The 9,593-nt window shown below is 38.5% G+C and overlaps 1 pseudogene; it reads right to left on the bottom strand.

Moving 5' to 3' along the window:
- Positions 1 to 264: 264 nt before the first annotated feature.
- Positions 265 to 1,516, bottom strand: LOC102272246 (eukaryotic initiation factor 4A-II pseudogene; annotated as a pseudogene).
- Between the last annotated feature and the right edge of the window lie 8,077 nt (positions 1,517 to 9,593).

The raw sequence follows: 9,593 nt of genomic DNA, 5'->3' as shown, positions 1-9,593 counted from the left end.
AATGAATTTCCAAGAAAGAAAGATTTTACAGACCCTATCTTTTATACCCACCCCAACAGTCTAACTCTAAAGAGGATAAAGCCAATGACTTTCCTCACAAGAGCTCATGACTAATGTCACTTTGCTATCAAAATCTGTATTTCTGATCCATTATGAGCATTGAGACAGAATTCAAGTATTCCCAACGAAAGAAGCACAATGCATGTTGTGATTGCCTATTCAGCAACAGCGAGCACTGCATTCAAAACTGTCTCATCCCAGGATTTAAATAAGGTCGGCCACATTCATTGGCATTTCCTCCACTGTAGTATTATAGAAAGTCTCAATGTCAAGAAGAATCCTCTTGTCTTCTTCAGTAACAAAGTTTATAGCCACACCTTTCCTTCCAAATCGACCCCCTCTGCCAATTGTGTGAATATAATTTTCACTATTGGTAGGTAGATCATAGTTTATAACCAATGACCCTTGTTGCACATCAATTCCACGAGCCAACAAGTCAGTAGTGATCAGAACACAGCTTGACCCTGATCAAAATTCCCTCATGATAACATCTCTTTCTTTCTGGTCCATGTCATCATGCAGGGCAGAAACTGTGAAGTCCCTGGCATGCATTTTCTCTGTGAGCCAGTCCACCTTGCGCCTTGTATTGAGAAAAATAACAGCCTGTGTAATTGTCAGTGTCTCATACAAGTCACAAAGTGTATCCAACTTCCATTCCTCTCTTTCAACATTAATATAAAACTGTTTGATTCCTTCAAGGGTCAATTCTTCCTTTTTCACCAAAATTCGAATTGGATCTCTCATGAATTTTTTGGTCACTTCCAACACATCCATTGGCATTATGGCAGAAAGCAACACCACCTGAATACTAGTATTTAATTTTTGGAAAATCTCATAGATTTGATCCTTAAACCCTCGGCTCAGCATTTCATCTGCTTCATCCAAAACGAACATTTTGATCCATTTTGGAGAGAGATATCTTCTGTTTAACATATCAAACACTCTCCCTGGTGTTCCAACAACAATATGTGGTTCTTCAGCCTGCAGTTTTTGCATTTCATTTCGAACATTTGTTCTACCAATGCAGGCATGACAAGTTGCTCCCATATAATCTCCAAGTGCCAGAATTACCTTTTGGATCTGTTGAGCCAGTTCTCTGGTGGGGGCCAGTACTAGTGCTTGGGTCTCCTTGAACTCAATCTCCAACTGTTGCAGGATGGAAATAGCAAATGTGGCTGTCTTGCCAGTACCTAACTCAGCTTGAGCAATCGCATCATACCCTTTAATACATGGAATAATAGCTCTCTGCTGAATAGCTGATGGCTTCTCAAAACCATAAGCATAGATGCCCCGAAGAAGAGACTCCTTTAAGTTTATATCATCAAAGTTATCAACAATCTCATTCCAGTTGCTCTTGATGACACCATCGGGGTCCATTCCCTCAGGGCCGCCATGTTCTCTGTTATAATCCGCAGAGCCACCAGACATGATCCGATGAACCACTCAGTGCTGTACTGAAAAGCTGTAGTCTGTTTTAAGCTTAATTTACAATTAAATTTAGTTGCAATCTCAAAACATTAGAAAATGTCTCATTCTATATCATTTACACTGACTCTACAGTTTAAGCTGCTTTTGTCATGAGAACTGTCTGTATTTCCTGTTCTTGCTTTCTCTGAGACACAGTATTATACCAGCTACTTTACAAACTTTTCTGAACTTTTGTCCTTATGCTCAAACATTACCCAATGGAGACAGTGAGCTAGTTCCATAAAAGTCTCTGGTGGGGGGTGATGAGAGGATACATTATCAAGAAACTTAGAATCTGCTTGAAAGACAAAACTTACACACATAAAATTACAGTATACCATATTATTTCAGGGAATATCAAAGGAATTGTCAGAGACAATCATCACTCAAGGAAGCTACTGGTTCATAGCTAGCAATCATGCCATTATCTTACAGAATTGGTAACTGGAAAACATAAGCACATTTTCATTTAGAAAAAAAAAAAAAAGAAGACAGTTTCCCTCTTCATTTTGAGAGTTTTGAATGAGGTCTTTAGACAAGTATCTTTATAAGAAAAAGAAATCTACTTTATAAACTTACAAATTATAGTAGGGCCCAGGATAAAATCTTTTAAATGACAGAAGGTACATTTTAAAACTTTTATATATACATATGCATGTGAGTGTATGTAGTGTGTATATACATTGAATGTATATATATATATTTATAAACATACATATATATATTCACAAGAATACATGTGTATATATATATATCAATATGTGTGCATATGTATACATTATATGTACACATATAAATTCTGAACAGAAAGTAAAGTTGGGCTCATAACTATGAAATTCACTTTACTGACCATTACATTTTAAAAAGTGTCAAAAAACTTATTTAAAAAATGCTGGAGAGGGTGTGGAGAAAAGGGAACCCTCTTACACTGTTGGTGGGAATGCAAACTAGTACAGCCACTATGGAGAACGGTGTGGAGATTCCTTAAAAACTGGAAATAGAACTGCCTTATGATCCAGCAATCCCACTGCTGGGCATACACACTGAGGAAACCAGAAGGGAAAGAGACACGTGTACCCCAATGTTCATCGCAGCACTGTTTATAATAGCCGGGACATGGAAGCAACCTAGATGTCCATCAGCAGATGAATGGATAAGAAAGCTGTGGTACATATACACAATGGAGTATTACTCAGCCATTAAAAAGAAAGCATTTGAATCAGTTCTAATGAGGTGGATGAAACTGGAGCCTATTATACAGAGTGAAGTAAGCCAGAAGGAAAAACACCAATACAGTATATTAACGCATATATATGGAATTTAGAAAGATGGTAACAATAACCCTGTGTACGAGACAGCAAAAGAGACTGATGTAGAACACTCTTATGGACTCTATGGGAGAGGGAGAGGGTGGGAAGATTTGGGAGAATGGCATTGAAACATGTAAAATATCATGTATGAAACAAGATGCCAGTCCAGGTTCGATGCACGATACTGGATGCTTGGGGCTAGTGCACTGGGATGACCCAGAGGGATGGTATGGGGAGGGAGGAGGGAGGAGGGTTCAGGATGGGGAACACAGGTATACCTGTGGCGGATTCATTTTGATATTTGGCAAAACTAATACAATTATGTAAAGTTTAAAAATAAAATAAAATTTAAAAAATTTGAAACAAATTTGGTAATTATTTAAAAATAAACTGTAAGGTATACTTTATAGTCAAACTTATTTTCAAACTTAACTATCTTAAGTTTTAGAGGCTAGACTCCCAAACTTATTTGGGAGTTGTCTTAGTCTGCTCAGGTTCCTATAACAAAAATATCACAGACTGCATCATTTAAAGGGCAAACATTTCTCATAATTCTTGAGGCTAAGAAGTCCAAGATCAAGGCACTTGCAAATGCAGAGCCAATTGAGAGTGCCACTTCATAAATGGCTATCTTCTCCCTGTGTCCACATATGGTGGCCAAGACAAGGGTCTGGGTTCTCTTTTATAAATAACAGGCCCTGGTAAGTCCAAAACTTAATGAGGCAAATTCCCTTAGGCCCTACCAGGCCCTCTGTAGTAACAACATTATGCCTGAGGTTCAGCAGAACATCCTCACAGCAACTCTGCTTGGGCTCTGCCCTAGGGTGGTTCTCTGTAAGTGCTGTGCCTGTGGCTCTTTGGGGTAGGGATCCTGCGCCCTCCTTGGCTCCAGGCACCTCCATTCTTTAAGAGCGAGGTGGAGGCAGCCATGCCCCTGAGCCCGTGCACCCTGTCATTGGCAGAGATTGCCCCATACAGATACTGACAAAGTTGCAACCTGGTTAGGGGCTGTGCTCTGTACCAGGGCTCACCAGAGCCAAACCTGGGGCGGCTGAGGAGTGCAGCACTGAAGGGCAGGGAGAGGAATGGGCAACTTAGGGGTATTCAAGCAGTGCAAGCCTAGGTCCCACAGGCACCCAGAGCCCTCCTATGAAATCACTCTGTCCTCTGTGCCCTTGAACTCTAGGCCTGTGACACAAGTGGCAGCTCTGATGACCTCCAAGTCACCTTTAGTGGCATTCTTTCACAGTCTTGGAGAACAGATCCTGGCTTCTGTTGAGGTAGCTGATCCACACCAATCTTATCAAATGGTTACCTGGCCACACTTATTAGCATTCTAATGTTTTATAATATGGATTAACTGAAAGTTTCTAAATCTTCAAGTTCTGTTTCCTTTTTTGCTTAACAATTCTATCTATAAGTTTTATCTGTAAGTTTTTTCTATCTATAAGTTTGAGCATGTTTTACTGTATGCAGCCAGCTAGAGTCAAGGCTGGAGAAGGCAATGGCACCCCACTCCAGCACTCTTGCCTGGAAAATCTCATGGATGGAGGAGCCTGGTAGGCTGCAGTCCATGGGGTCACTGAAGATCGGACACGACTGAGCAACTTCATTTTCACTTTTCACTTTCATGCATTGGAGAAGGAAATGGCAACCCACTCCAGTGTTCTTGCCTGGAGAGTCCCAGGGATGGAGGAGCCTGGTGGGCTGCCGTCTATGGGGACACGACTGAAGTGACTTAGCAGCAGCAGCAGCAGCAGACCTTGCAATTGATGAAATTGGATATTTAGCTAAAGCTATTTCTAAGCAAATTTTTGAAGGTGTGCCTTGACTCTGCTGCTGCTGCTAAGTCGCTTCAGTCGTGTCCACTCTGTGAGACCCCAGAGACTGCAGCCCACCAGGCTCCCCCCTCCCTGGGATTCTCCAGGCAAGAACACTGGAGTGGGTTGCCATTTCCTTCTCCAATGCATGAAAGTGAAAATTGAAAGTGAAGTTGCTCAGTCATGTCCGATCTTCAGTGACCCCATGGACTGCAGCCTTCCAGGCTCCTCCATCCATGGGATTTTCCAGGCAAGAGTACTGGAGCTAAATATCCAATTTAATCAATTGCAAGGTCTACCTTCTAAAAAAACCCTAGGAAAGAACAGAATTCAGTCAAGTTCTTTTCTACTTTGTAACAAGGATAGACTTTCTTTCAGTTTCCAATAACATGGTCCTCATTTTTTAACAAAGATATCACCAAAATGACCTTTGACCATCATATTTCTACCAAATTATGTTTTGGATTACTAAAAGTTCTCTAAGAAAATTGAGGTTTTCTTTCCAACTGTACTCTTTTCTTTCTGAGCTCTCATCAAAATTGCCATTAATGATTGATTCTCAGCAATATTTTTTTTTCCCCTAGTATATACCTCAAAGCTCTTCCAGCCTTTCCTCAATACCCAATTCCAGAGCCTCTTCCATGGTATTTGTTACAATAATATCCCCACTTTTTGTCTTAGTTTCTGTCTTAGATCATTCAGGCTGCTAAAACAAAAAAATAAAATAAAATAAAACAAATATACAAACAAACAAAAACATAGACTGACTAAGGGGTGGAGTAGGAATACCCTGAATTCAACTTCTCCCGCAGGAGCACCAAAATCACAACTACTCACACAGAAAAAAACGATCTCTGAGTAAAACTTAAAGACTAGCAGGAAAGATTTTTTTTTTCATAACTAAAGATAAAAAGAAGGAACCACAAGATGTTTAAGAGGGGCAGAGGCATAGTATAGTAAGGATTCACACCCTTGGGCCAGCAACCCACAAATGGGAGGATAATCCCAATCACAGAGGTTCTCCCAAAAGAAGCAAGGGGTCTGAGTGCAACATCAGGCTCCCCATCCTGGGGGTGTTACACCAGGGAGATGAGTCACTGGAATTCATCTGGCTTGGAAACTAGTAGGGCTGATGTTTGAGAGAGCCAGCCAGACTACAGAAAACAGAGACTCTGCTCCATATGCAAAATCTCACACATTTCAAGTCTCAGTGTAGAAGCAGTTAGTTGGAAAGAATCCTGGGTCAGATCCACTTGTTGATCTTGGAAAGACTCACAGAGAGTTAGGAGGCAACTGGTTATTCTACCTAGGGACAAGGACATTGGCAGCAGCTGTTTTTAAGAGCCTGTTCAACCATGTGGACACTAGTATTAACAAGCATCATTTGGAATCCAAACTCTAGCCTATTATTTCTGGGGGCTTAACCACCCACCAGCAGACTGGCATTATCCTACGGCCTCTGGCCCACAAAGCCAGCCACAAGGACGTGGTCCCACCATTCAAGAGGTGGACTCCAGGCCTGTGGCTCTTTGGCACCCCTCATCTATGCAATCAGGTTCACAAGCACCTAGCCCCATGATCCAGCAGCCCTGCAGCCACCACACAAGCCACAAGCCTCCACTCATCACAGCTAGAGAAAAGCTTGCACAGCAACAAAGATCCAGCACAGCAAAAAATAAGTGAATAGATAAATATATAAAAATTATTTTAAGAAAAGAATATTCTGCCAGTTGGTTGTTGTTCAGTGACTGAGTTGCGTCTGACTCTTTATGACCCCATGGACTGTAGCATGCCAGCCTTCCCTGTCCTTCACCATTTCCTGGAGTTTGCTCAAATTCATGTCCATTGAATTGGTAATGCTATCAGGTAAGGCTATAATTCAGACTTGAAGGATAAATACAAAGCTTTACAGACAAGTTAAAGATAAAAGAGTTCAGCACCACTAAATCAGCTCTACAAGAAATGTTAAAGGGAATCTTCTCAGCAGAAAAGAAAAGGCCACAAATAGAAATATGAAAATTTTGAAGAAAAATTTTCACTGGTAAAGGAAAATATACAGAAAACGTAGATCAACCACTTATTAAGCTAGTAGAAAGGTTAAAAGATACAAAAGTAGTAAAATCATCTATATCCACAGTAAGTAGTAACAAGATATACAAAATAAAAAGATGTAATATACAATGTCAAAAACATTAAACATGGATAGGGAGAGTAAAAATACAGGGTTGTTAGAATATGTTTGAACTCAAGAGATTACCAGCTTTATCTATTGATATACCTATCTCTCTAGTTTCTTATATATAACAGTCTTGGCAACCATAAACCAAAAATCTGTAATAGATACACAAAGAAAGAAAGTGAAAGAAATCCAAATGTAACACGAAAAATAATCAATATGTGACAAAGGAAAAAAGCAAAAGAAGAGAGGAACAAAAAGAACTACAAAAACAATGAGACTCAAAAACACTCAACAGAACAACAATAAGTGCATACCTAGCAATAACTGCTTTAAATGTAAAGGAACTAAATGTTCCATTCAAATATAAAAAATATACTGCTTGCAAGAGAAACACTTAAAATCTAAAGACACATGTAGACTAAAAATGAGGGAACAGGAAAAGATATTTCACAGGAACAAAGTCAAAAAATACCATGAGTAGCAATATTTATATTGGATAAAGTGAACTTTAAAACAAAAACAAGCAACAAAGAAGAACGTTATATAAGGTCAATGGGATCAATCCACCATGAACATATAACAATTGTGCACCCAACACCTAAGAGTATGAAATTCATAAAGTGAATGTTAACAAAATAAAAGAGAAAAACTGACAGTAATAGGATAATAATAGGGGACTTTAACACCACACTTACAACAATGGGCATATTTTCTAGACAGAAAATCAATAAGGAAAACTAGCCTTAAATAATATGTTAATCAAATGCACTCAATACAAATAAAACAGAATTCACATCTTTCTTCAAGTGCACACAGAAAATTCTCCAGGCAAGAACATTAGGTGAGCCACAAAGAAAATATCAGTAAATTTAGGAAGATTGAAACCGCATCAAGCATCTTTTTTGACTACAATGCTATGAGATTATAAATTAACTACAAGAAACAATTACCAAAAACACATGAGATCTAAACAACATACTAAACAATCAATAGGTCACTTAGTTCAGTTCAGTCGCTCAGTTGTGTCCGACTCTTTGCGACCCCATGAATCGCAGCATGCCAGGCCTCCCTGTTCATCACCAACTCCTGGAGTCCACCCAAATCCATGTCCATTGAGTCGGTGATGTCATCCAACAATCTCATCCTCTGTCCTCCCTTCTCCTGCTGCCCTCAATCTTTCCCAGCGTCAGGGTCTTTTCAAATGAGTCAGCTCTTCACATTAGGTGGCCAAAGTATTGGAGTTTCAGCTTCAACATCAGTCTTTCCAATGAACACCTGGGACTGATCTCCTTTAGGATAAACTGGTTGGATCTCCTTGCCAGGCCCAGGGACTCTCAAGAGTCTTCTGCAACACCACAGTTCAAAGGCATCAATTCTTTCACCCTCAGCTTTCTTTATAATCCAACTCTCACATCCATACATGACGACTGGAAAAACCATGGCCTTGACTAGATGGAACTTTGTTGACAAAGTAATGTCTCTGCTTTTTAATATGCTATCTATGTTGGTTATAACTTTCCTTCGAAAGAGTAAGCACACTTTAATTTCATGGCTGCAATCACCATCTGCAGTGATTTTGGAGCCCAGAAAAATGAAGTCAGCCACTGTTTCCACTGTTTCTCCATCTATTTGCCATGAAGTGATGGGACCAGATGCCATGATCTTAGTTTTCTGAATGTTGAGCTTTAAGTCAACTTTTTCACTCTCCTTTTTCACTTTCATCAAGAGATTCTTTAGTTCTTATTCACTTTCTGCCATAAAAAATAAAAAAAGGAAATTATAAAATATCTGGAGACAAATTAAAATGAATAAACAATAATCCAAAATCTATAGGATGCATCAAAGCAGTTATAAGATAAGTTTCGTGCAGCACAAGCCTACCTTATGAACAAGAAAAAAATCTCATGAACAATCTAACTTTATACCTACAGGAACTAGGGGAAAAAGAACAAACAAAATACAAAGTTATAATAATAATAAATTAAACAAAGAACTGGTTCTTTGAAAAAAAAATAAATAAAATTGACAAAACTTTTAATAAGACTTATCAAGAAAAAAGCAGGACTCATATTTTAAAAACTCAGGTATGTAAAAGAAGAAGTTACAATCAACACTATAGAAATGCAGAGGCTTGTAAGAGAGTACTACAATTATATGCTAATAAGAAAAAAAACAATCTAAAGAAATGGATAAATTCCTAGAAACATGCAATCTCCCAAGACTGAGCCAGGAAGAAATAGAAAATATGAACAGAACAATTACCAATGATAAAATTGAATCATCAATAAAACTCTCAGCAAACAAAAGTCCAGGACCAGATTACTTCACAGGTGAATTATATTAAACATTTAAAAAGTAAATGTGTATCCTTTTCAAACTATTACAAAAAGTTTACTACAATGATACAGTAATGAAAACTGCATGATACTGGAACAAAAACAATCACAGAGATTGATGAAACAGAATAAAGAGCACCCAAATATACTTACACAAACTTAACTAGGTGAAAAGGAGGCCAAAACATACAATAGGGAAAGGACAGTCATTTCAGTAAATGATGTTGGGAAAACTGGATAGCTACATGACAAAGAATAAAACTGACAATTTTATCAAACCATATAAAAAATAAACTCAAAATGAATTAAAAACCAAAATGTAAGACCTGAGAGCATAAAATTAGAAGAAGATATAGGCAGTTAAAGCAATACTTTTTTGGATCTGTCTCCTCAGGAGAAACAAAAACAAAAATAAACAAAT

This window comes from Bos mutus, chromosome 1 (assembly GCF_027580195.1).
Source record: "Bos mutus isolate GX-2022 chromosome 1, NWIPB_WYAK_1.1, whole genome shotgun sequence".
NCBI lineage: Eukaryota > Metazoa > Chordata > Mammalia > Artiodactyla > Bovidae > Bos > Bos mutus.
Note: the sequence above shows the minus strand (reverse complement) of the source record. Positions and strands in the feature narration are given on the sequence as shown.